The sequence below is a fragment of the Phocoena sinus genome, chromosome 13 (assembly GCF_008692025.1).
Source record: "Phocoena sinus isolate mPhoSin1 chromosome 13, mPhoSin1.pri, whole genome shotgun sequence".
Classification (NCBI taxonomy): domain Eukaryota; kingdom Metazoa; phylum Chordata; class Mammalia; order Artiodactyla; family Phocoenidae; genus Phocoena; species Phocoena sinus.
In genome coordinates this window covers 54,474,119-54,501,777 of record NC_045775.1, presented here as the reverse complement: position 1 = coordinate 54,501,777, position 27,659 = coordinate 54,474,119, and the positions used below count along the sequence as shown (strand labels likewise).

The 27,659-nt window shown below is 40.7% G+C and overlaps 1 long non-coding RNA gene across 1 annotated transcript; it reads right to left on the bottom strand.

The window, feature by feature from the left end:
• Positions 1-963: 963 nt before the first annotated feature.
• Positions 964-22,737, bottom strand: LOC116764392. The gene is made up of 3 exons (XR_004352867.1): positions 22,701-22,737; positions 9,661-9,706; positions 964-1,239 (listed from the first exon to the last, which is right to left on the bottom strand). It is a non-coding gene; the product is annotated as an uncharacterized LOC116764392 (long non-coding RNA).
• Between the last annotated feature and the right edge of the window lie 4,922 nt (positions 22,738-27,659).

Here is a 27,659-nt window from a genome sequence, read left to right as displayed (position 1 = left end):
CCAGCTGCCTGGAATTGAGCACGCTGCGGGGCCACGCCCCTACATGAATATTCATGACCGCCTGTGCTCAGAGACCCGGATTTCAAAGCCTCTAAAGGGATTAGAAGGACGGTGGGGGCTTCCAGATAAGGAGTCAGAAGGAAGGAGGGAGCTGGGCTTAGTCAGGGCTTGCCTTTGAGGACTACAAAGAGGAGAGAGCACATGGAAACTGAAGTCCACAGTTGCTAATCTAGGCGAGGTAAGATTTATAAAGGGAGCTCGCTGCTCCTTGTAGTTTATCGTTTTTCAATGTCCCTCCACACCAACAATGTGCAATTACTAGTGTTTCACAGACAAGCTCTCTTTGTAGCACTGGGAAGCATGAAAACAACCGAGAGTAAGCTTTGTATTAAGTGCTTGCTTCCTAACTCTTATCGAGGAAACAGCTCTGTGTTAACACCGGACCCCTCTCACACAGGGTCCTGGCAGGTGTGTTAATTTGCACGGTCTACTGATCTTTTGACGGTTATATGGGTGTCAGGCTATGTCATAGGCTAGAAACTTTAAACTTTCAACATACATATACTCTTAGATCTAGTTGGGACGTAATCAGGGAATTAACCACACCTGTTAATGGAACCAGGTTCGGCTGCCCACTGCTCTTAATATAAGCCACTAATTCAAGAGGCAAGTGTCAATAGAAAGGAAACGTGCTTTAATCAGATAAGTTGGCAATCTGGGGAAATGGTGGCATGGTGTCCAGAGACCAACTCCGAAGATTCTGCTCAACCATGACAGTTTTTTGTGGTTGTTGTTGTTTTGCGGTACGTGGGCCTCTCACTGTTGTGGCCTCTCCTGTTGCGGAGCACAGGCTCCGGACGCGCAGGCTCAGCAGCCATGGCTCACGGGCCCAGCCGCTCCACGGCATGTGGGATCTTCCCGGACCGGGGCATAAACCGGCGTCCCCTGCGTCGGCAGGCGGACTCTCAACCACTGCGCCACCAGGGAAACCCCATGACAGTTTTTAAAGGGAAAAATGGGGGTGGTGGTGAAGAATCTCAGTGAATCGTCGAGGCAGGAGGTTCCGTTCATTAAACGCAGCATCTTTCTCCCTTTAATGCAGACTGGCTGACTCTCTCTCCAGATGTTATCTTGCCTGAGTGATCTGCCCGCAGGATTGTTTTAGGGGCACTGTTGGGGTAGAAAGCTAGTCATTTTTTTTTTAAACTGCTTAATTCTTCATTCGTACTTCTTTTTAATCTGGGAAAAGAATCAACAGGTTAGGCAAGGCATGGTGTGCATTCAGGAGAGCATGGTCAGGAGTTAGGTTAAATTGCCTAGTGATCTCATTCGTATAATTAATTAGATTCTTTTAAGGTTAGAGGGGTACAGAAATGGGCAAGCAGGAAAGGGGCAAAAGAGCTGCTTTCAATTCCCTACTGTCAAACATCATTTCATTTCTGTGGGATTAGGGCCAAAGATCCATCTTCTGTAACTTCTTCGTGCCGACGTAGGGCGCCATATTCTCAGAGTGGAAGATGTCAACATGGGTCTGTAGCGTCTCTTTGCTGACTATTTCAGTTGCCTGCTTACATAGATGGGCAGAGCAAGCTGCAATTATTTTGATGCCCATAAAGATATAGATTACTATGAGCAATAATGTTAATCCTATTCTCTGAAGGCCAGCTCTTGGAATTGTGCTAGCCATAGGTTCAGTACTGCTTAAGTTGGAGCAGCTTATGTCATGGCTTCAGTCTGGTCATCATGCAGTTATCAGTAGTTTTTTTTTTCTTTTTTTGTCCTCTCATGGCAGTTACAGTATCTGTAAAACGACTCAGGAATGTGCGTCAGACACCAAGTCTGTGACTCTGTTGTCTTTATCATCACCTGCTTGGTTTTGTACTTGAGGAGGGCCCTGCAGGGTTCTGCTGGGTTGCTTATCTATTAATACTCATATTTGGCTCTATTATTTTTACTGACGGAGAAGTTTCCCAGCACAGATCATCTGAAAGAGTAGATAGTACCCAAATGCATTTCACTGACTTGTAATACAAGTTGGGCTTTCGGGAAAGTGCACTCACTGTCTTTTGTTATTGTTGGGGCCATAAGAGTTCACTTTAGAATTCACTTAACAGAAATTACTGGAAACTTTGTTGAGTGCATCTATTCCATTAATCCCTCCATTAAGAGAGAGGCTCTGCTTTTTACCTACAAAGTGGAAATGGAAAAAATAACAGTATGGAGAAGAAATTTTAAAAAGACAAGGGACTATGGTGTGAAAGTACTTAGCTACTTTAAAGGAGGGCAACCCCCCAACCCCCAACCCCACTTCCATCCCAGAGAACTGGACACATATGCAGATGTAAGGGTAGAATCACTGTGAGCAGCTGTGAGATCTTATGGGAAGTAGGACAGGGACCAGACAAAGGACACAGACAAATGTCCCAGTAATCATGGATTCTGGAAATTATAGACTGATAAACTTGCCATTAATCCCCAGCAAAGTTCCAGACTGGATAGTTAAGCAGGTATCTCATGAACACTTTAAAACAGATGACCACTAGGCACCAACAAGAGTTCACCAGGAACTGGTCAGGAAAAGTTTATTTCCTTTTTATTTATGTATTTAAATGAAGTGCTTGACTGGTACATCAGAATGCCAAAAATAAAGAACATCTTGACAAAAGGACAGCCTATTTATCTCCTCCCACCTTTTTTTTTTTTTTTTTTTCTGTGATGGATTCAGGTTTCAAAATTATCAAATTGAGCATTTGGCAGCCAAAAGAGAATAAACTCTAGAGCTAGAAAGAACTGAATTTGAGTGCAGGCTCTGCAACTTACTAGATCTGTAACACTGGGCATCTCTGAGTCTCAGTTTTCACAACTGCTAAATTGGAATGAATATCTACTTCTAGATATGAAGGAAAACACAAATAGAGCATGCAGCACAGGTACTCAAGAAAGGGCAGTTATTATTAAGATACAATTTAAAAGGTAAAAATTTAAATATGAACTCAGGAAAGAGAAGAACTGAGTGAAGTAATTTATATAAAAATAATTTTTTTTATATTTACTGTAAGCTCAGTGTGAAATAGCCAAGTAACATGTTTCAGGTGCAAACTAAAGCTTATTAATATAAGTAAGTGTAAGGCAATAAGAGAGTCCCAATTAATTCCAGTTGGTCAGATCCTACCTGGAAGGTAGGACAAAATTCTTTGTCCCTTTCTGATTAGCAAACTTGAAAGGTAGCAAGGAAAAATTAAACAACATCCAGGATGGTGGAGACCCAGAAACCACAATATCTGAAAAATAACTGAAAGAAATGATGTTTATCTAGGAGAAGAGATCATATAATAGCTATCTTCTCATATTTGAAGAGCTATGATGGGGAATAGGGTATTAATTTGGTCTGTACAGGTCCAAATAGTAGAATTGGGACAAATGATTGGAAGTTGCAATGATAGAGTTTGGACTCAACATGTAAACTGTTCAACAATGCGGTAAGCGTTCTTGAAAAATAGCAAGCTCACAGTTACTGAAAATATTCCTGTAATAGACAGAAGCCAGCACTCAAAGATAGTGTAGAAGAGATTATTACACTGGAAAACAGAGTGGCCTAGTCTTAGATCAGAGTTAGTAATATACCACATATATGCCACCACCCCGAACCGTGGCAGGCATAACTAATCAATGAAAGTTGTTTTTTCCCACTGAGCTAAACTCAGCCTGGCAATCCTTTTCAATGCAGTGCTCCAAAACCATCACCACCATTTCATCAGAGTTGACAGCCCACCTAACCCAGATGAATCCTTATAGTCTCTAAAATCCGATAACTTAGAAATTTCCCCTATAGTATAACTACAAAATATGTCTGTAAATTAACTGGAAGGGGAGCCACAGTTAAGTGCAAAAATATTTCCGGATATCTGTGTATGTGTGTGCGTTGATGTCTGTATGTGTACCTTTGTGGGATATATGTAGGATAGAACATAGATGCTTTGGTCCTACCCTAAAACAGAAATCACATGAGGGAAATAACTCATTATGCACAAGAGCCCTTTAATAGTGAATCCCAGTTGGGACATGCCAATAGTTAATGACACTGCTTTATGAATACCCACCCGTTTCTTCTGTAAATTCAAAACTTTTCTTACCCTTTCCTACCCCTTAAAAAATTTCAAATTCACTTTGTATGTTGTAACTTTTGGGACATCAAGGGCAAGTTGATATTAAAAAAAAAAAAGAGAGAGAATTTGGAGGGTTGGCAGAGTTAGGGCTGGAGTACCTAGTAAACCCTTAAGAAAAGGGAGAGTTATATTATTAAGCAGAAGTAACCAAAGAGAGGTCAATAAGAGACTAAATTACAATGTCCAAAGATATAGCAAACATAGAGTCCAGGCTAATGAATGGGCAGCAGGAACCTCCTAGAAGGGGCAACAGTTGAAGCCAGGTGGCTCCCAAGCTGGAAATCAAGAGGAACAAAGAACCCAGCCTAACTCCCAAGGAGAGGAACAAAGATGCAAAGACAATCATTTGGTGAAAAGATAATCTTTTCAATAAATCGTGCTGCAATAATTGGTTGTCTGTATGCAAAAACTAAAATCCCTCAATCTATACTTCTGACCATATTTCAAAAATTAACTCAAATCATAGACCTAAATATAAAACTTAAAACTATAAACCTCCTTGACAAAGTTTTCTCTCTCAAAAAGGTTAAGCTATTTAAATTTTAAAAGTGAGTCTGTTTAAAAAATATATATAAGTAAATAAGAGTATATATAAGTAAATAAGAATATATACAAGAGGGATGCAAAAATGATGAAGGTGGCATCCACCTCTGCCCTTTGTCACACCTCCTCCAAGGGGTGGGGAGGGTAGCCTAGCCCCATCCAGGCAGGGTGGTGTTTAGTGCAGAATTCTAGTCTCAGGAGGAAAGTCGATGTGCAAACTAGGAAACTCTACTGGAACCCTGTCATGTGGGTGTGGGAAATTTTGTTGGAAGAGAGTGAGAGGAAGCTGCTGTCTACAGCCTAGAACTGCCCAGCTCCCAGGATCTCGAGTCCAGGAGATAGATAGGAACACGGATCCTAAGATGCCACTAGTCAGTGCTCCCGTGGCTACTTTTCAGCGGCCTGGCCTGACAAAGTGGGCTCAGCTGGGCAGGCCAGAACCTGAGAAGTAAAGCTATCAATACCTGCAGCTAAGTGAGCTGAGGAAGGCAGGAACTGAGGAAGGTGTGCGCTGCTCATCTCACATCTTAAATTCCTGGACATTAGATTATGACACCAGTTACAACCTCTTCCTTTATCAGGATCAAACTCCAATATGTCAAGAATTATAAAACAGGTATGTAACAAATATTGTAAGGGACCTCCCTACCTCACCAATTGATTTTCTAAGAAAGTGACAAAATATTCCTTCTTTACCCATAAAGTTCTTATAAAGGCAACATGTTGTAAAGCTTAAAAGCATTAGCTGTGGTGTCAAGTTGCCTGGGTTTGAATCCCAGCTCTGTCTCCAATTAGATGTGTAAGCTTGGCCTGGTTTCTTAAACTCTCCAAACCTTAGTTTCTTTTGCAAAATGTGGATAAAAAAAAAAAAAAAAAGCCCTCCCAGAGATAGATGATGGTGCTTCTGAAGGTGTTTGTTTTATGGTGCATTTAACACAGAGTAAGCACTCAGAGTTACAGAGCGGGAGGGGACTTAAAGATCATTGAAAACCTCTTATCTGCTGCACCCATAGAGCGAGGCCCAGAGACACTGGTGACCTACCCAAAATCCCATAGCTAAATTAGGGTGCAGACCTGTTTTTCAAAAATTGAAGTACTGTCATTTTTCATTTCAGTTTCCTTTCCTCCCTTGGTGGTTAGGATCATTTTCCTGGTACCTCCTCTTCTTATGCCAGGCTGAGAACAACTTGCACCATATTTTACTCTGATTTTCCATGCCTTCACTGTGACCCTACATTCTTTTAGCACTCCTACATTGTGAAAACTGAACACCATCTGTCATTTGATCAGTGTACAACAGTCCCTTAAGAACTTAGTAAATGCTTTTTCTATGAAGCATCCTTTCCTTTTAAGCATAATGCAATGTTATAATTTAACTTTCAAGACCCACTCAGGAGAGAAGGGATGATAAAACAGGTCCATACGTAAACATTCTCCCCTTGGGCAGCATGACTATAAATATACCAGGATGTGCCCTTCTTGAGCTAACAACAAATTACCTAATGATCTTCCACTTCCAGGCTTTTAAGAGCCCTTCTCTCAGAAAGAAAAGGTGGTGTGTTGGTTTCTACATCATCTCTTCATATAATGGGCATAAGCTGTTATTCCATAAAGATCATCTAGTCACACAAACGAATCCAGTTGGAAACCTCCTTTTCCTTCGATTTTCTCAGTGTCTATAGGGTAGAGTCATAAACTACAGCAGGTTTTACTAATAACAGCTCACCAGAAGGACACGCTATTTGGAAATTAGGTCACATCTTAGGGCTTTCTGCCAGACTCACACACAGGAATAGTAACATCATTGCCAGAAGTATCTTTGAACACAAAGCACAACGACAGATAATGTTGTTCTCCTGGGCGATGCTGAACAGCTAGATTCCTTACAGGGTCTTGGAGCAGAAGTTTCCTGACAAAAATAAAGGGGTTGAGGGGAATGCTTTCAATGTCTGCCTTTCCAAAATAGTCTACTCCTCTGTCCATTTTCTTATTATATTTATATTCCCTGTGCCGAAAATGCCTGGCACAGAGTAGGGGATTAAAACATGTGGAATAGAGGAATGAACCATCTATTTTCTTTCTCTTCCTCTGTTATCCCATCGCTGTATTGCTTCAGAGAAACAAATAAGGTCAGGCTTTCCCAGTGAAGAGCTCAGACTCTCCCTCTGGGTTCCGTTCCTGATGTTTGTGGGACATTTGGTCAGGGTGACATGTTATCACGTGGCCTTTGAGTGCTCAGCACACTGTCCTTGTCACACACCACATGTCCTTCCTACCTTGGAGAGGGATGAGTTTAAAATCCCACTCCAGGTAACCCTGGGAGCATGCTAGAACTGTAGAATCTCAGGTCTCACCCCAGAATCAGAATCTGAGCTTTAATGGGGTCCCCAGGAGACTCATGCACACATTCAACTTTGAAAAGCATGAGTATAAAGCCTGCTTGAATGATGGATCCTCCAAATACTAACTGCCTGCTGGTCTCTTGAGATGTATAGCCTCAGAGTACATTGTGAGTAGACAGTTGTTTTCAGAAAGGAAAGAAAGACAAGGAGCCCACCAGACTGCTGGTGCTTGCAAATTGACAGCAGTCGTTAGATACATGGCAATGGCAAGGGACGGAGCATCTGCTTCAGGGGACCAAGGCTCACAGTGGGCCCAGGCAAGCAAGCGCTATTCACTTCTGTACATCTTAGCCAGACTTTGAAACTATCCAGGGCCCCTTGCCATTTTTCGTCTGTGTGTTTCATAAAAACTGTTGCCAAAGCATTTCAAAACTTAAAATTACAACTGAGTGCCTAGTTGTCTATTAAAAGAATAAAGCTCCTTGGGGGACACAAACTTCCATTCCAGAAGAAATCAATGGAAAATTTTAATCTGTCAGTGATAAATCATTGTATGTATTGATTTCCATGGCTTTTAGGGCTCTTAGCAGCAACAGGGGAAAGGCTAATCTTTCTGGAATGTGTGTGCACTTGGAGCATAGCCCCAGGGAGCAGGGAGCTTGCCCGTTAGTCAGGAGTGTGTTATAAACAAATTATAGGCAAAAATTCCTTTAACATGATAGAATTCTCCATTTCACCTACTCTTTAGCATTTATAAGGCAGACAATACCAGGGATGGAACAAATGTTTAACAACCATCTGCTTTGCATGCACAGTTGGACGGAGCAATTCACATGCAGCGTGGTGCTTTAGTCCTTCTTTTAAAATACTGCCAGCAGCATTCTTCATGAAACCCTCTCCTTCAGTGCAAACTTGAAAAAAAACAACCAAAAAATGTGCCGTACCACTGTTCTACTGGTTCTGTTTTAAGAGACTGATACACAACTGCTAAAGAATGGGAGAGAATACTGGAAACATCTATGATATACATTCCTTTGTAGATTGAATTTCACCTCCATATATTCATGGAGTTCCCGCTACCCATATGCTTCCCCCCACCCACCTCCACTGGTTAAAAGCCTACTTATTCCTCATAGAGTTCCTCTGTGTACCCTTCTCAGAGCTTACAAATTAGAGATCTCTTTGCTTCCTTTGTATTCCCATAGCAAGTTATGTGATCTTCTAGTACACCATGGAACTCTTTCTACCTTACATTAGAGTTATTTGACCTGCTTTATCTCTACTGCTACATTGTATGCTTCTTTAGAGCATCTTATTAGATATCTTTGGGGCTTTTCATCTAGCACAAGCCTTGACCCATTGTATGTAGTCCTTAAGTAGATTTTGATTTGAACAAATGAGCGTTCATTGAGTTTTCATTATCCAGTGTCTCATAGACCAGTGTGACCACAGAGCAATCAATATGGAAAAGCAAATATTAGGGGAAAAGCAATGAGACTCCACTAAGGTCTTAATTCTCTTTGTCAACCAGTCAACAAATATTTAACTAGCACCTATTGTATACTTGGAAAGAGGAAATTATAAAACAAGGAGGAGGACGTTAACAATCAGGTTATGAAGACAAAATTTTCAGGGCAAGTAAAAGGCAAAAAACTATGAAGCAGGCAGTTTTATCCATCATCTTTTCTACACCATCTGTCCCCCTCCCTATGATTTCCTACTGTCTTCAATTTCTCATCTCGTTTACTATGTCCCTGTGTGTGCATCTAGTGTAATACTTACCACTCCATATTATCTTTAAGTCAGGAAAGTAAGTTTGAGCCTGGGCCATAGTTGGGGTTCAAGTATGTCTTTCCCACCAATGACCCAAGGACCAGGCCTGAGTTCTTAGAGAAAGGAGCTGAGAGAGAATTTGAAAAAGGCTGTGATCACCAAGGACTTAGAAAGAGAAAGGGCATTAAGACCCAGAAAACAAAACGTAGCACCCAGTGAAGGGCAGGGCATGCTTCCCATTTCTGTGTGGAAGACAGATGGGTAGCAGTGAAATGTGGAATGAAGGACTAACTCTATTTCGGCTTCATTCATTCATCTTCTGTTCATGTATGTCTTGAGCTGCTAGTAAGTGTCTGGCACTGTTGTGGGCCCAAAGAATACAATACTGAAGAAAATGGACAAAGCCCCTGCCTTCCTGGAGCTCAGTGCTGCTGTGATGACCAGGAAGCACCATCTGCAGAAATTTATTCTTTTAAAATCTGCCCCCAGAAAGGAGGGCAACTGCGATTGAGAAGAAAATATGTCTCAGCCATTCTCCTGGCCCATTTTCCTCCTGTCTTTTAGCTCTGCATTTGCTTACTGGGTTAAACTTGCTTCCCTTTTTGAAGCAGGTCAGTCTGGAAAACAATAAGAATTCTCTACTCTGAACTGTTTTACAGATGCTGGCTGCCAGTCAGGCTACCTACTACAGAGATTTACCCCCTGTTAAATAGTTTTCTAGAATTTTTTTGAAAACAATGTTAAAAGCTTTAAACTAGTGTAACATAGTATCATTTTCCTTCACCGTTAAAGAAAAGTTTTGAAAGTCAAAAAGAAAAACAAGAAAACCCAGGCACCTGGCATCTTTGAGGCTTGAAAGCAGCAGAGATCAACAGGGGAGACCTGAAATGGAAACACATAAGTGGTTAGTGTGGGAACCCATGTCAAAAGCCTGGCAGGAGGCTATGTTCCTACATATGTAAGTGGGGCAAAGCTTGTGAAATTCGGGTTATTTGACTTAGGAGGACCATATTTGTACTCATGGACTGGTGAAGCCTGGACAAATTTGGGTGACATAGTAACTTATTTATTTTCTCTCCTTTTAAACTATGAACACACTGATAATAGGGACTTTATCTCACGAGCACCTAGAAGAGTTAAAGGTGCATATTCGGCATAGCTTGGTGCCCAATAATTATGTGAGAGAGGAAAGGGAAAAAGAAAATACTCTATGATTGCAAATATTTAAGATGGATCTACTTTTTTGCAAATGGCAGGAATTCATTCAAAGCCAGACCTGATGACAGTGTGATAGATCTCCATCAACATCAGATATTAAAATAAAGTGGGGAGATTGGAGGAATTCCAAAGATGCTTTGAGAAACGGCGGCATTGCTAGAATATAACTTATAGTTGCAACTGTATTTAACAAACTACATTGGGTGTCTGAGCAGTGGTTATGTGTGCTAAAATCTTTTTGATACTTTATAGTCACACCCCCTGTGTCAAGTGCTAGACTGTGTGTTATTGATCATAAGGCCTGCAGGAATTCAAAAAAGAGCTCATTATCAGGGAACGTTTTCATCTGCCAGTTTTTAAAAGAATCAGTATTACAATCTTGTCACTGGAATACTGAACTTAAGAAAGGAAGATTCAAAAAGAAGAAATAATATAAAACTGATCAGCATCTTAACCAAAAAAAAAAAAAAATCATTAAAGGAGTACCCAAAATGAGAATCTAAAAAGAACGGTGAAGATGCTTTTGTTTATAAATAACAGAAATAAACCCTGGCTGGTTTCAGTAACAAAGAGGACTTCATAGAGAGATAATAGCAAAGTAATATTTAGCCAGTTCACCCCAAGATGACCGTTGTACATGTTCGTGGTTGGTTGGTGTTTATGCTGTACCCTTTGTTAAATATTTTGGCCATCTGCTCTGGACACTGGAGATTCTCATAGACTCCAAGGGCAAGATGCAGCTGGCCCTCAGAAATGAACTAGGACCTGTGTATCATATATGGTAGTTTGGGCAACAAGTAACAGAAAACTGACTCAAACTGGCTTATAACAGGGGTTGGCAAATGACGGCCTGCAGGTTGGTCACCAGGTGTTTTACTGGAACACATTCAGAGCCATTCATATACGTATTTCCTAAGGCTCATTTAGAGCTACAATGGCAGAGTAGATTCGTCAGGACAAAGACTTTATAGCCTGCAAATCTTAAACTTTTTACTGTCTGGCCCTTTAAGAAAAACTTCGATGACCCCTGACTTCTATAATAGGTCATTTATTATCTAAATATATTTGATTCAGTCCAGGGTGGGCTCAAAAATGCCATCAGGGACTTCCCTGGTGGTCCAGTAGTAAAGAATCCACCTTCCAATGCAGGGGAGGTGGGTTTGATCCCTGGTTGGGGAACTAAGATCCCACATGCCACAGGGCAACTAAGCCCATGCGCCACAACTACGGAGCTCCGGCGCCTCAACTAGAGTCCGAGTGCTGCAAACTGCAGAGCCCATGCACCCTGGAGCCCGCGTGCCACAGCTAGAGAGAAAACCTGCACACCACAACTAGAGAGAAGCCCACGTGCCGCAACAAAGAGCCCACGCCGCAACGAAAGATCCTGCGTGCCAGCAACTAAGACCAGATGCAGCCCCAAATAATAAATAAATAATTTAAAAAATGCTATCAAAGGCTCACACTTTTTAGAATTCTTCTTGCTGCCATCTTCGTGTTGCCCTCATCCCAGGATGGTCGCCTTCATAGAGGCAAGAGAGCTGACAGTGGCAATCAGGACTATGTGCTTCCTTGTTCATCTCCAGCAGGAAAAAGAGTAAATTGCCCCCCCTAGAAATGGAATATAAATTTTCAATCAGATTGGGCCAATATAAGAGGTATGCCCATCACTGGATCAATAGAGCTGCCAGGGGATTGTCAGGCACATATTTTTTTCAGCCAATCTATAACCCCCTCTAAGGATGGGGGGAGAGGGGGTTTCAGAACATCAGCATTGCTTAGAAAGGAGAAAGTGGAGAGTGGATGTTAAGTAAGCAAGTAGCAGTGCTGAGACAACCAGGCCTGAGAGGATTTTGGGGAACCTAGGAATCTTCTCTGCCTCCATCCCTAAATCTCTGCTTCTCTCTCTTTTAATTAATTTTTTGGCTGCATTGGGTGTTCGTTGCTGCACACGGGGCTTTCTCTACTTGCGGCGAACGGAGGCTACTCTTTGTTGTGGTGCGGGGGCTTCTCATTGCAGTGGCTTCTCTTGTTGCAGAGCACAGGCTCTAGGCGCGCAGGCTCAGTAGTTGAGGCACGTGGGCTCAGTAGTTGTGGCTCGGAGGCTCTAAAGCACAGGCTCAGTAGTTGTGGTTCTCGGGCTTGGTTGCTCCGGGGCATGTGGGATCTTCCTGGACCAGGGCTCGAACCCATGTCCCCTGCACTGGAAGGTGGATTCTTAACCACTGAGCCACCAGGGAAGTCCCTCTGCTTCTCTCTTTGACTGTGATTCATTGTTCTTTCCCACTGTAGCCTGCTTTCTTCTACTTCTCCCAACGCCTGCTGGAAAACAAAGCTGCCAGTAGCTCATGTGTTTACTATTGTAGTCTTATACTCTAAAGAGACTAATCTCTTTTTCTCCTTTTTATTTTCAAGTTCCTGGGGAAAGCTTTTGATTGGCCCAGGCTGGGTCAGGGGCTCATCCTTCAGTCAAAGGTGAGGTCGTGGGGCTTCCCTGGTGGCGCAGTGGTTGAGAGTCCGCCTGCCAATGCAGGGGACATGGGTTTGTGCCCCGGTCCGGGAAGATCCCACATGCCACGGAGTGGCTGGGCCCATGAGCCACGGCCACTGAGCCTGCGCGTCCGGAGCCTGTGCTCTGCAACGGGAGAGACCACAACAGTGAGAGGCCCGAGTACCGCAAAAAAAAAAAAAAAAAAAAAAAAAAGAAAGAAAAAGGTGAGGTCATGTTCTAGAGCTTGGAAACTCTCACTATAACTAAGTAGATGGTGGCAGAGAGAGGGTCAGTTCTGGAAAATGGTGTCAGGCAGATGAGCCAATAGGTGTCTGCTACAGTATGTTTATTTCTTCACGTGAGATTAAACAGTCCATTATTTTCCATTATAGGTGATTGTGTACATGAGGATTAGTTTTCATTTTGAAAAACATAGACCCAAAAGAGCAGTCATCTAAACAGGATAGTTTATCTTTCTTTCATGTAAAGCTGCAAAGGTAGGCAAGCTGGTATGACATTTCTGCCCACTCATCTGCCGTGTTGCCCTTGTCTTCATGAGCCAGGATGTCAGTGAGAGTTCCTGCAAGTGTGTCCACAATTGTAGCAGCAGGATGGAGGACGGGACAAAGAAGGGGCAAGAGGTACATACCAACTATCACTTAAGGAAAGTTCCAGAAGTTGCCATATAAAACTTCCACCCAGTCCTTTGCAAAGGAAACTGGGAAATAGCCTATTTTCCCCTCTGAACAGCTACATGCCCAGCTAAAGAATCAGGGGTTCTATTACTGTGGAAGAAAGGAGAGCACATATTAAGGGACAAATAGCATAGTGATCATGGTCTCTGTATAGTGATTATTCATTTTTAGAATACACAGGCTTTTAAGCTAAAAAGGTTTGTTTTTAACTCAAAGGAAAAAAATAGTCCTCATTAAGAAGCATAAAGGAGAGTTTAATAATACAACTCATGTCTTGTACACCCATAATTGAAATTTAAATGCATTAAAGTAACAGAAAAATATACAAAACACAGCCATTGTTTGCTTGTGCATGTAAGAGCTTTGACTAAAGGCAAAGCTGTGTCCTAGTGAAGAACTATCTCCCAGACTCTGACAACCAGTTCGTGTCATTTTAGACAAAATTCTGTGGAATTCTGTAACTATTGTTACAGATTAGCATTCCTTAGATTCAGACTCAAACTTAGAAACATGAAATGCTGAAAAGCTATTATTTAAGCCCAGGAAGCTTCTCCCACTGGCTAAGCTATCAAGATGGAAATATCCAAAATGACCAGGTATATTTCCTCAACTGAAAAACGGGTTCCCAGTTCTACTTGCTGTGATGATAGCTTGAGACGGCTTCATCAGAAGATTTGTAACTTGCCTTTCAAATTATGATTGATGGACCTACCCTTTTCATAGCCAGTTTCCATGGAAAGGAGATTCAAATCATATCTTCCATGCTGCCATGGTCTGTCCTTAGTGGTGACTATACAAGCCTGACTCAGTCCATTTAGACTTAGGAAAAAAGTGAACAAAGCCTATGTCTCTTGCCTGTGAATGAATGGGGAATAGAAAAAGGGATTCTTTTAGTACCTGAAAAGTTCCATCAAAACCAAGCTTCACTGCAGAGGGTGTACCAGCATTCAGGGCAACACCCTTCCTGCAGTCAGGGAGTACAAGAGCATGTACTCAAGTATTATTTGGTGACAAGAATAGAACATTATTCTGAGCAATAAAGTGTTATTCAGATTCTACCAAAGTACACAGATGCTGTAACATGGTAATTATTCTAAGGAAGAGTGTTTAATTTAGAAATTACCCAACCTTTTTGGTTTCTATTTTTGATGACATTTGTAATCTAAATTAGCAACAAACCTGTGTCTCTCAGGCTTTTACATCAAACACCAAACCTGATTCGCAATTTTATTTTAGGATCAGCAACCCATTTATTAGGGTTCAGTCTGTCTCAGAGATTTAAGGCCAGTCTAGGCCCAGGTAATCTGCAGATGAAGGGTGGAGAAGCAAAGGAATTAGTGCCCTTATCTTCAAGCAAAGCAGAAGAGTGACCATGTCACCATTGGACTGGCATCCCCCCTGTGCTGCTTCTAGACCTCTGGGCAAAAGAGGAAGTCACAGAATGGCTGATGTTTGCCAAGTGTTGAGACTTTGGCCTCTCCCTGTGAACCAACAAAATACCCATAGTGTAGCACAGGGCCTGGTACAGACAGATGCTTGAAAAATTATTGCCAAAAGAATGAATTAATAAGTGGGTTTGCAGAGGATTTAAAACTTAAGTACAATCAACATCAGACTGATTAGTATATTGGCTCACAAATGATCATAATGGTTAGATGGAATTACAGGTAGTTTTTTTAATTGTCCAAACTTCCTATAATGTTATCATATTCCTATAACTATCGTATATTCTTCTAATGCTTTTGATTTAAAAAAACCCAGTAATTTCAAGCCCTAGTGTTAAAAATTGAGTGACGAATTTTGATCTATCCAAAGTTACTTTAAGTAATAGGACTGCCATTATAAATAACAGACAATTGCTTTTTTAAAATAGAAATCAATTATTTAATCATAGTAACAAATTCTGTCTATCATATGCATAACACAGTTATAGCAAATCCACTTAAAGCTTCCCTGGAGTGGGGAAAAGAGCATGGGTGAAAACTAGAGAATAAAATAGCATATAATATTTTGGGCCTTCCACTGAGAAAGACTGTGAGATGAATGACCCTATTTTAACCTCTGTACCCACCATGTTCTCATTTACGAAGTACCCACCATGTCGTGGTTAGGTTTACCAGGAAACACTCAAGAGCAACCTCAGAAATTTTGTCATTAGTACATGTAGTCTGCCTCATACTACTGAGAACAGTACTTCTTGAAATGTCTCAAAAAGGGAAGTATTAATATAAACATGTAACAGCTATGGTGGCCATCAGACCTCGGCCAACGGTGTCATTGCTTTTACCCACAAACCAACTTGCTGTCAGAATCCTTCCCACTTTCATCTGAGAAAACAGATCACATGAATTTTAAGGCCCTTCACAGTACCATGAACACTATGAGCCCTGTCCAGATTGGAACTATGAATATTATCATTCAAAGACAATATAGAATAAATATTGAGGAGCTGTTTTGACCATGAGCCCTGATAAATTCTATCCTTCAGCTAAATGCCTTTCTGATGTCTTCCCAGCAGTAACACCCAGGTTATTTGAGTATTTAAAAGGAGGCTTACCAAAAAAGAAGGGATAGAAGGACAAGATATTTTATCAAGTTCCTCAAAAGCAACAGTTGAAGTGAACAGACTGTTGTGGGTGCTTTTAATTTGTGAGTTTGTGAAGTTATATTCTCATTTCTGTCATTAAGAAGTAAGAGGTAAAAATCCCTTTTAAAATCACTGAACCAACATGGATAGGGTCTTTATAGACTTTTCTCATACCTGTCATTTCTGTCTCTGAAGATTTGAATTTTCATTCATTTAAAAATATTTACTGATTTCCTACCAGGCAGCTAACACTGATCTGGTGCTTAGAATACATCAGTGAACAAAATAAACAGATCCCTATCCTAATGGAGACTACATTATAGGTGGGAAGCAGAAAATAAACCATAAATACAGTAAGTGATTTCAATAGACATTAGAAGGCATAAATGTTATGGAAAATGGAAATAGTAAACCAGGGTAAGAGATCAAGAGTGCTAGAGGTGAAGAGGGAAGGAAAGTTCAGTTGAAATAGGTGGCAGGGTGGCCCCATTGAGAAGGTGAAAACCTAGGGAACATGTGAAGAAGGTGAGGGGGCGGGCCATGTGGCCATCTGGGTAAAGCTTTCCAGGCCAAAGGTCTGAGGTGTTTGAGGAACAACAAGAAGACCAGCATGGCTGGAGAGGAATGAGTGAAGGTGAAGTTAGCAGCAGTTGAGGCCAGAAAGGTGATGAGGAAGCAGGTCATCTGGGTTGCATAAGCCTTTGAGGGGACTTGTTTTACTCTGAGTGAAATAGGACACCATTGCGAGGTTTCTGAGCAGAAGAGTAGCATGATCTGACTTTATTTTTGAAGTATCTCTCTGACTGAATTCTTGAGACTAGCCTGTAGTAGAAGCAAGGGGCAAGGGTTAGAAGCAGGGCGACTTGTTAAGAAGTGATGGCAGTTATCCAAGAGAGAGATGACAGTGGCTCAGACCAGGCTAGGAGAGGTGGAGGTGGTGAAAAGTGGTTGGATTCCATATATATTTTGAAGGAGGAGCCAGCAAGACTTGGATGTGAGAAAAAAGACAAAAGAAGAGTCAGGGATGACTGTAAGGTTTTTGTTCGGAACTAATTAAGGATAGAGTCGCCATCCACTGGGGAGGTGTAGACTGTGGATGGGGCAGGCTTTAAAAGGAAGAATGGGAGTTTGAGTCTGGACTTGTTAAGTCTGAGATGTCAGGTTGTCAGTTGCATAAAGGTCTGGAGTTCAGAAGGGGAGTCTGGGCTGGAGATACACTTTTGGCAGCATGTAGATGATATTTCAGGCCATGAAACTGGGTGAGATCATCAAGGGAGGGAATAAGGAACAGAAGAGGCCTAAGAAGAAGACCCTGCAGCTCTCCAGGGTTATAAGGTCAGGGAGGAGAGGAGGGACCAGCAAAGGAGACTGAGAAGGAATGCCCAGTGAGGAGGAGGAAACCCAAGAGAGGGTGTGTCCTGGAAGCAAAGTGAAGAAACTGTTCCAGAGTAGAGGGAGAAACCAGCTATGTCAAATGCTACTGACACACACCTACGCTGAGGCCTGAGAACTGACAGATGGACCTATAAAAGTACAGTCATTGGCATCTCTGAAAAGAGCAGTTTCAATGAAGCATTCATGGGAGACACATGTTTGGAGCAAGTTTTAAGAGGTGGTAAGAAGAGAGACATTAGAGGCAGCAAATATAGATAACTGGTTAAAAAACTTTTGCTTAAAAGAGTACAAAGAAATGGAACTATGGCCCTCATTTTTCTTAAATGTTTATTCATGTATTAATATGAAAAATTAATAATTTCCAAATTAATGCCCTGTTTTCTTTCAAGCAGGCAAACATGTCCTAAACATGGTTATTTACTATGGAGTTATTTAACAAACTATTAATATTACTCTTGGTATAAAGTCATTTCAGAGATTATAAAATAATTTCTGCTATAAAAGACCCTTGATGCATAAGATCCAGCAATCCCACTCCTAGGCATATGTCTGGAAAAGATGAAAACTCTAATTCGAAAAGATACATGCACTCCAATGTTCAGAGTGACACTATTTACAATAGCCAAGATATGGAAGCAACTTAAGTGTCCATCGACAGATGAATGGATAAAGAAAATGTGGTGTATACACACACACACACACACACACACACACACACACACACACACACACACACAATAGAATACTACTCAGCCATGAAAAAGAAAGGAATGAAATAATTCTATTTGCAGCAACATGGATGGACCTAGAGATTATCAAATTAGGTGAAGTAAGTCAGACAGAGAAAGACAAATATATGATATCACTTATATGTGGAATCTAAAAATAATGATACAAATGAAGTAATTTACAAAACAGACTAACAGACATAGAAATAAACTTACATTTACCAAAGGGAAAAGTGGGGGAGGGATAAATTAGGAGTTTGGGATTAACAGATACACACTACTATATGTAAAATAAACAACAAGGACCTACTGTATGGTATGGAGAACTATATTCAATATCTTGTAATAATCTATAATGGAAAAGAATCTGAAAAAGAATGTAAGTAGGTAGGTAGATGGATAGATATAGATATACATAAAACAAAATGAGGAGACAGAGGAATATGTTCCAAACGAAAGAACAAAATAAAACCCTAGAAGAAAAACCCTAATGAAATGAAGATAAGTAATTTACCTGATAAAGCCTTCAAAGAAACAATCATAAAGATGCTCACTGAGTTCAGGAGAAGAATGGAGGAACTTAGGGAGAACTTCAACAAAGACTTAGAAAATATAAGAAACAACAAATCAGAGCTGAAGAGTACAATAACTGAAATAAAAAATATGCTAGAGGGAATCTACAGCAGATTAGATAATACAGAAGAACGAATACGTGATCTGGAAGATAGAATAATGGAAATCACCCAACCAGAACAGCAAAAAGAAAAAAGAATTTTTTAAATCGGGGAGCATTTAAGGAACCTCTGGGACAACATTAAGCATAATAACATTTGCATTATAGGGATCCCAGAAGGAGAAGAAAGAGAGAATGGGATAGAAGACTTACTTGAAGAAATCATGGCTGAAAACTTCCCTAAACTGGGGAAGGAAACAGACATCCAAGTACAGGAAGTACAGAGAGCTCCAAACAAGATGAACTGAAAGAGATGCACACCAAGACATTAAAATGAAAATGGAAAAGTAAAGATAAAAAGAGAGTCTTAAAGGCAGCAAGAAAAAAAGCAACTAATCACATACAAGGGAAACCCCATAAGACTGTCAGCTGACTTTTCAGCAGAAACTTTACAGGCCAGAAGGGAGAGGCCGGATATATCTAAAGTGCTAAAAGGAAAAAACTTACAACCTAGAATACTCTATTTGGCAAGGTTATGATTCAGAATTGAAGGAGAGATAGAGTTTCCCAGATAAGTAAAAACTAAAGGGGTTCATCACACCTAGACAGTCTTAAAAGAAATGTTAAAGGGTCTTCTTTAAGCAGAAAAGACCACAAATAGAAATAAGAAAATATATGAAGGAAAATCTCACTCATAAAGGCAAATAAATAGTAAAGGCAGTGGATCAGCCACTAAAAAGCTAGTGTGACAGTTAAAGGACAAAAGTAGTACAATCAACTATAGCTACATAGGTAGTTAAGGGACACACAAAATAAAAAGATATAAAATATGACATATAAAACATGGAAACGGGAATAAAAACGTAGTGCTTTTAGAATGCCTTCAAACTTGAGTGACTATCAGCTTAAAATAGACAGCTATAGATACGGGTTGATATGTATGAACCTCATGGTAATCACAAACAAAAAACCTACAATGGATACACACACACTAAAAGAAGGGAATCCAAACATAACAATAAAGGAATCCATCAAACCATAAGTGAAGAAATTAATATCAAAAAACCAACAGGGCTTCCCTGGTGGCGCAGTGGTTGAGAGTCCGCCTGCCGATGCAGGGGACACGGGTTCGTGCCCCGGTCCGGGAAGATCCCACGTGCCGCGGATGCGGCTGGGCCCGTGAGCCATGGCCGCTGGGCCTGCGCGTCCGGAGCCTGTGCTCCACAACGGGAGAGGCCACAACAGTGAGAGGCCTGCGTACCGCAAAAAAAAAAAAAAAAAAAAAAAAAAACCAACAACATGACTAAAAATTAGGCAGAAGATCTGAATAGACATTTTTCCAAATAAGACAGATGGCCAACAAGAACATGAAAAAGTGCTCAACATCACTGATCATCAGGGAAATGCAAATCAAAACCACAGTGAGATACCACCTCACACCTGTCAGGATGGCTGTTATCAAAAAGACAGGAAGCAGTAAGTGTTGGTGAGGTTGTGGTAAATTGGGAGCCCTCGTGCGTTTTTGGTGAAAATGTAAACTGGTGCAGCCACTATGCAAAACAGTATGGAGGTTCCTTAAAAACCTAGAAATAGAAATACATAACATCCAGCAATTTCACTTCTGGGTATTTATCTGAAGAAAATTAATTCAAAAAGAACTCATGCCCTTATATTCACTGAAGCACTGTTTACAGTAGCCAAGATATGGAAGCAATGTACGTGTCCATCAATAGATGGATAGATAAAAAAAGATGTGAGATATATATATACACATATGAAATCTAAAAAACAAAACAAACAAGCAAATTAAAACAGAAACAGACTTATAGATACAGAGAACAAACTGGTGGTTGCCAGAGGGGAGGAGAGTGAGGGAATGGACAAAATAGGTGAAGGGGATTAAGAGGTACAAACTTATCTATATAATAAATAAGTCACAAGGATGTAATGTACACATAGGGAATATAGTCAATAATATTGTAACAACTTTGCACGGTGACAGATGGTAACTGGACTTATTTTGGTGATCATTTCATAATATATAAAAATATTAAATTATGTTGTACACCTGAACCGAATATAATATCTCAATATAAATAAATAAACACATAAATAAGGTTTACTCCCCTCTCCCACAACAAAGCCATAACTAGGAATCAGACAGACCAGTATCTGAGTCCCAGTCTCTCAGATTACTTACTAGGCGGCTTTGGGTCAATCATCAACCTGCCGGGGACTTGGTTTCCTCACCGGTAAAATAAATGAGAATCATTTTGTCTACCTTCATGGGTGAAGATCAAGTCAGTTAAGGCAGGTAAATCACTTGGCAACTAGTAAACTCTCAACAGTTGGCAGCTAGCAGAGTTCACTATTTGGATGAAGAGGATATGGTCAGGAGCCCTCCTAGGCAGACCCTGGAGAGGAGATGCTGCAGCAACGTGTGCAGTGGGAAAGGAGTGTCCACGCCGACCCTTGGGAACTCCCAGGATCTGCCATATCAGTCCTGGTACTGCCCCCAGAACCCTCACCCTCACTCATAACTCCTCTGGTGGAACTGAAAGTATATGGAGAACTTCGCAAATGTCAACTGTGGCTAATAATCTATCCCACTGAGAAACTCATAAAAGAAAACACACACATACCCGTGCACACAGAGACAGTAATCTAGCTTCAGAGCAATCAAGAATGTTATTTTCCCTGGGCCAGAGCAGGGTCAGAGATATTCTGGGACCTGTCCTCAGGGGAATTATTTCTAAGGACCTTGATAAAATGTACAAAGCTAGGGCAGAAAATAGCAAGGTGAAAAGCAGTGGTTAGGTAGAGGGTTCTCTAAGAGAAACAACTAGTGAATTGGTTCAATTGGAGCTTCTTTTATATATTGATTCCTACTCCCAGGTCAGCAGCATCACTTTCCAGGTGATGTGAAGATGGTGAGTATACAGCAAAAGGGCCTGGCAGGTATACAGAGCTAAGCTAACAACTGTCGATACTGCCCGTAAAATATTTTCACTCCTGGTTTTGGGGGGCTGCTTCTATACAGGATCCTTTCTACTACTCTGCTGGTAATAGCACCTCAAAGATCTATGAAACAAATCTCAAGTTGACAAATTTATAGCTGAATGAATATAGGCTTTGGGGTTCCACAAAATTGGAGCTCTCCTAATACCAGCCAGGAAAATGTGGCTAAATTACCTAACATCTCAGAGCCTTGGTTTGCTCATCTGTTAAATGGGCCTTAATAAAGCCTACTTCTCTGGGTTGTTGCCAGGATCAAATGAGAAATGTATGCAAAACTCCCAGCACCATGCATGATACACAGAAAGCACTCAAGAAGTGGTAGAGTATTACCATTAAGTAAAAGGACTGATGATTCTTTAATGCTTTCTTTTAACAAGAGTTTCCATCCATCCCCAACAAAGGAAAGCTACTCTAATAAACCAGTCATTCATGTGATTTGTGATTTCACTGTCCAACCCAAGTTCCTGTGGAATGTTTAGTGTAATCCAGTTGAACCCTCAGCAAGGTCCCTGGGCCTGATCTTCAAATCCAGTATCACTATGGCAAAGAACCGGAAGAGGGGAGAAGAGTAACACTGTATCAAACATGCCCTCTTTCCTTTTTCCTAAAGCCTGTTTGTCCCCTTCTCCCGATGGCTCTTCAGTTCCCAGAGAGCAGAAACTCCTGGGAAACAGGAAGTAGCAAAGGCCTGTGAGAAAATCCCCAGACGGAGATCAGCAATAAATCTCTCCCAGCAACAGTTTGGTCAGAAGAGGGAAATTCCCCACCAGCCCTCAAAAACAGCCCCTCAAGAAAGCTTAGAGGAGGTTAATTTGGGAAATCCCCTCAGAGGCAACAGAACAGAAACGGAAATCTGCTGCTTAAGAGACGTGTGAAAGGAGTAAGCCAATTAGTGGCTGTCTGGGGAGTGCTCTGTGTTAAGCCAAACTGCTGCTGCTACCCCGCTTCCACCTTTTCATCCTGATCCTGAGGGCAACCCTAAAGGGATCCAGTTGTCAGAGCCACTTGACACCCACTCTTCCCAGATTCCCATCCCATTAGCCCCACCACCACCACCATAAACTCTCTCCATACCTACGGTAGAATATCCAGCCACCGTTGTCATTCTGAGTTTCCTTTAGAGCCAGGAAGCAACAAACCTTGGGGTTTTACTGAGTTCTAATTTGAATGTGACCTTGGGGTCACGTTTCTTAGCTGCTGCTAAGCTCCTGTCGGGGAGGAATCCTTCCCACAAAGAAGAAAAACAGAATCATAGAAACCTTGTCCCTTTGAAGGGCTTAGAATGGAATGTCCGCTGATGAGTGGGAGCAGAGAAAGTATATAAACACTGTTGGAAAGGGGCCTGGGAGGGAGGGGGATGGGGACTGTCGGCTTATGGCTCACTGATCTCTACGTGCACTTGAGGCCCACGTCCCAGCTCACCACGAAGCATGCCCCTTCCCACACGACTTCCACTGGCTGTTTGTTTTTTGTTTTAATTTTTATTTTATACTGGAGTATAGCTGTTAATCAACTATACTCCATTGGGTGTTTTTTTTTTGATCTGTGATTTTTTTTTTTAATTACTTAATTTATTATTTATTTTTGGTTGCATTGGGTCTTTGTTGCTGCGCGCGGGCTTTCTCTAGTTGCAGCGAGCGGGGGCTACTCATCGTTGTGGTGCATAGGCTTCTCATTGCAGTGGCTTCTCTTGTTGCAGAGCACGGGCTCTAGGTGCGCGGACTTCAGTAGTTGTGGCTTGCGGTCTCTAGAGCACAGGCTTAGTAGTTGTGGCACACGGGCTTAGTTGCTCCGTGGCATGTGGGATCTTCCCGGACCAGAGTTCAAACCCGTGTCCCCTGCATTGGCAGGCAGATTCTTAACCGCTGCACCACCAGGGAAGCCCCTTGATCTGTGATTTTAAATGACCATTTCGGGAAGATGACAAAAATGAGATTTTAGTAGAAGAGAGAGGAAAGTAGACTTCATGACAGCTAAAACTTTCTTTACTGTATACTTACCCCAAATAGATATAAAATTTTGGAAAAGAGAAGTTTTTAAAGGAGTAAGTACTCTGTTTAAAATTCTATAAAATATGCTCTGCTAGAGTATGTGCCCTTTTATGTAGTCAGGACACACTATTGTATGATTCATAATTACAGGTTCCACTTTAAAATACTTTTTGACTCCTGGAAAACTACCCTGCCAAAAATCACTTTCCTGGTACTTTCAAACAAACATGGTTCTTATTCACTTCAGTTCATGTGGCTTTGTTAAGATTCTTTTTCCAGAGATTGTAAAGATTCTTAGCCACCTACTTTACTCCATGCTTGGAATAAGCCAGAAAACTCCTTTTTGGGTTTACATGTTTTGAAGCAATTAGCCTAGTCTTTAAATTCATTCTGTATACACAAATAATAATTACAGTAGTTACATTGAAATGATTATCCTACACTTGCAAATTCTAGATAGTCAACATATCCTCAAGAGGTATTATTCCATTTTTTTCATTTGGGAGCCTAGGAGGTATTTAATTCTCACTTTCTAGCAAGGCCAAAGAATATTTCTGATTTCAGGGTAAACTTTTCATCTGTTCTCAGTGCTACTGTAGTTACGAATGTGAAATCAATTAAATGATGCACGTCAGCAAAAACCAGCTCTTTAATGCAGTCACAGATGAAACAGATTCCAACATGGGTCTGAGAGTAATAAATAAACTAATAAAAAAGGAAACCAGGGAGCAACTTTGATGGAAGTAAGCTGTTTGCCTTTGCCCTAGAAAGTTTATAGTGTTTTAAACGATTGTAAACATGTCAGTATACATGGATACTGTTTCCATAGCAGCATAGCCACAGTTAAGAGTTTCTCCAAACATACCCAAAAGGAAACTAAAAATAGCTTGTCTTCAATATCAAAATACGTACATATACATTTTCAGACAACAGTACACAAAGTAATGTGTAATTAGAAGTTCTGCAGACACCAACCTTTCACAAAAGCACATCACAGGTGACTTTAAAAACTAATGAGTTCAGTACATATAGGAATGGGAGAGAGACCAAAGAGTCCAAGAGAGGGAAAGACGCCACCTTGAACTCTGAGATCAGAGGCTCGTGACCCCAAATGCCTCCAACCGTTGCTTTTTCTGCTCCACCTGACACTTCCCTGGCCCCCAAGGGCCCCTGTGTCCTTGGCTCCTATAAAACTGGCTCCTATAAAACTGGGGTTGAGTGCATGATACGTATTATTATCTCCATTTATGGCAGTATTCTCTCATCTTCTTAAGTTTTCTAGCCAATATATTTCATACTCTCAATAGAGATTGAACAGTAGTTGCATTTTAAAAAATAATGTAAGACCAAATGCCACACTTTCCCAATGAACTTACTTCAACTGACATATAGAGACAGGAATATTGATTCCAAAATGAAGACAGTGTGTCAGTATACTTTTTGCAGCTTTGCGGTTTGTACTTTTTATTTATAGTATATCCAAGAATTACAAGTATTTTAAAAACATCATCTAGTGGGAAATATTCTTGCTAGGGTATTTGCAATTTGTCATCTAAGCTGGGACACTTTTGAGAGTGAAAGAGAGTATTGTTTATAATTACATTGGGGAAACAGGTGTAAACCAAGACTGCCTCAGGCAGGCCCAGACAAATGGTCACACAATATTACACCCAAGAGTATAAGCATCTTGAGGGCAGGGATGAGGTTTATTTATTTTTGTACTTCAGCACCTATTGCAGTGCTTTATACCTAGAAAGAACTCAATAAATTCTTGTTAAGTGAATGACTTTTGTCATTGGATTATATTCTGTAAAACTTTAAAAAGTATTTTTATACATAACACTAAGCTGGGCATATTTCTTTTTTTTAGTCCACAGTCTATGTGTTAGGGTTAAATAAAATCCAACATAGCTCTGCAGGTGAATCTTTCTTCTCCATCATCCAATCTTCTCCTTGAAAGTAAAGAGGATAAAACTGGAAAAGTAAAATATACCTATGAGTCATAAAAAATAATTCTATCAGTGTGGGATGATTTATGAAAGCACTGAAGGAGGTTTAGAGTATGGATTCAGATAAGAAGCAATTTCATACTCTACAATGGTTATTATCCTGGTTTCCTTTTCTCTTGCCAGGAATGTTGGCCACTAGGGAGAAATACAGAACAAGTATCAAATGAGTACACTCCAACTAGGACGGATGCTGTTTGTCTTTCACAATGAGGAGTTGGGAGGAGTACGAGCCATTGGTGAATTCCCAGGAGTAATGGTAAGAGCCTCTTCGCCTTCTGCCAGGATCTCCCAGGAACACAGGGAATGTCTTACACAAGTCACTTTCCATTTGATGGACCCCCAGTTCTTGGCCTATAAGCTGCATGAAAGGATTGCTGTGGAAAATAATCATAATATTCAAGAGAAGCACTTAGCAGTCTTCCTGTGAAAAGCACTGTAAGTCTCCCTACCCCTCCATGGAGAGGCAGCAGAGTTTGGGAGGCGATAGGGCCTATCTTCGGGACCTCAGGATCTCAGACTCTGCAGTCTTACTCTTTGTTTGTGTTTGCAAGCCAGACTATCCTATGGGATGTTGCCTAAACTTTTTGGGCTCTGGTTTCTTCATCTTTCAAAGAAGGAAAATAATAATTGTACCTTCTTAAAGGGTTGTTTGTGAGGGTTAAACAATATTCATGTAAAACACCTAGGACATAAATGTCAGCTATTGTTTCTATCCAGCTCTATGTTTCTTTGGTCATTTGGCAAGAGTTCTACTGGAAAAAAAATTTAATTAAAGGCACAAATTATGCTTTTATGTTTCTAATCCAAAGAAACCCAAATGTGTGTACCTAGTGCCAGAAGGAATCTTCAAGGCCTAGGCCACTTATAGACTAGATCCACATCCTATTCTCATCTCTCTCCCCAGAATTTGCTTGTTAACTTAACACCAAGGGGACTTTGTATTTTATTATTATTATTATTATTATTATTAACTAAATTCCATCAAACCCAAGCCAGTTTGTGTGCTGGACCATAACCAGCCACTCCATTTCAGGGAAAGCTGAAAGCCTGCACCTAAAGAATGATATTTCTTCTTTAATATCTAATTTAGAAGCTAGAGAAACTGCAGAGAAGTGAGCTTCTTTACAGAATTATGTAAGGCTTTATATTTAATGAATTTCTGATGCCTGAGTGGAGGGGTGTGGGAAATGGGCTCTTTATATTAATCAAACCATGTTGTTATCTATGGAGAGTATGCCAGTTGGTTAAATAGAGCCAAATTCTGTTCTGTCAGATAATTATGGAATTTGACATTCATAGAGGTTCTTTTTTAATTCTGGGAATAAGAAATCTACAAACTCATTAAATTATGAAATGTTTCAACCCTATTATCCTAATACAATTACCCCATGGACTATACTACCACAGGAAGTCTTTGGGACAGCTTCTGATGTTTAGAAAGACTCAACAATAGGAATTCGATTCATATAAAAACCACCACAGTGTGGTTTAAGAAATGAAATGAACATAAATCCATCTGATTTATAGTTACAGTTAATGATTCTAAGGAAAGATACTGGTACTCACACTCAGCACAGAGTCTTTTATCCAGCAAATCTATACTGGTATTCAGAGTGCAGAAGGGCAGGGAATTCCCTGGCAGTGCAGTGGTTAGGTCTCTGTGCTTTCACTGCCGGGGCCGGGTTTGATCCCTGATCAGGGATCTAAGATCCCTCAAGCTGAGCAGCACAGCCAAAAAACAAAAATTCTAAGTGAAGAAGGGCAGAAGAAACAGGATCCAAACCTGCTTAAGAATATTTGGGGGCAGGAGAATTGGCCACAATATCTGTCTGTCCCTTTTGAATAGTAATAGCAACAATTCATCTATCTAGCAGTGTTACCATTTATTGCTTCCTTAGCTACATTAAGGGAAATCTAATTATTTCCCACAAAATAGGAGTTTCTAATGAAACTTTTATTTTTCAATGCATTTAATAAACTATGAAGGTCTAAATAGCACCTAGATTATCTTAGAATCTTTAGAAACCCTGACT